Here is a 674-nt window from a genome sequence, read left to right on the forward strand (position 1 = left end):
TCAAATATTTTTCCTAGCATTCTCAATGTATTTTGATCATATTAATAAATTTTAAGTAAATGCTATCTTTAAAAAATAGTATATATTTAAGGTGACTGTTTCGGTGCTCCCAAAACTATTTTTCGGTGTACCACACCCATTTTCATAATTTTTATCTGTAACTATCGTTGTCTCATCTAACTGTTATACAGTTAGGAAGATAATTGGGTGTACCACGCTTATATTTGTAAATTTAGCAAGTTCGAGGGGGTAATAGATATAGTTAGTTTTTTTTCTCAATCATCATTCATGCTTTCTTCATTACTGTTAACCGTTATGATAGCATGTTTTTAAATATTTTTATCGAATTATTTGTCTTATTCTTTATCCATCTCATCCTCCACTAAAATGAACCCAACCCCATGCTACTTTTTATTTGAGAAGTGGCGTTGAACCAGTCTTCTGATTTTCTACAAGCGGCTGAGAGGGGAAAAGGAAATAGGCAAGAAAGAAAAGAGTTATTTGGCTAGTTTTTGGGAGAAAAAAATAGGAAAGTAAAATGCAGTCAAAAAGGAAATTAAGACCAAAATAGACTTCCTATTATTTAGCCAATTTAGAAATTCTATATATTTAAAATTTATAAAAGAGTTATTAGAGCACCGAAGCTAGGCCTGTCCAAAAAGTCCGCCGGCCTG

Source organism: Asparagus officinalis, chromosome 3, assembly GCF_001876935.1.
Source record: "Asparagus officinalis chromosome 3, Aspof.V1, whole genome shotgun sequence".
In the NCBI taxonomy this organism is placed as follows: Eukaryota; Viridiplantae; Streptophyta; class Magnoliopsida; order Asparagales; family Asparagaceae; genus Asparagus; species Asparagus officinalis.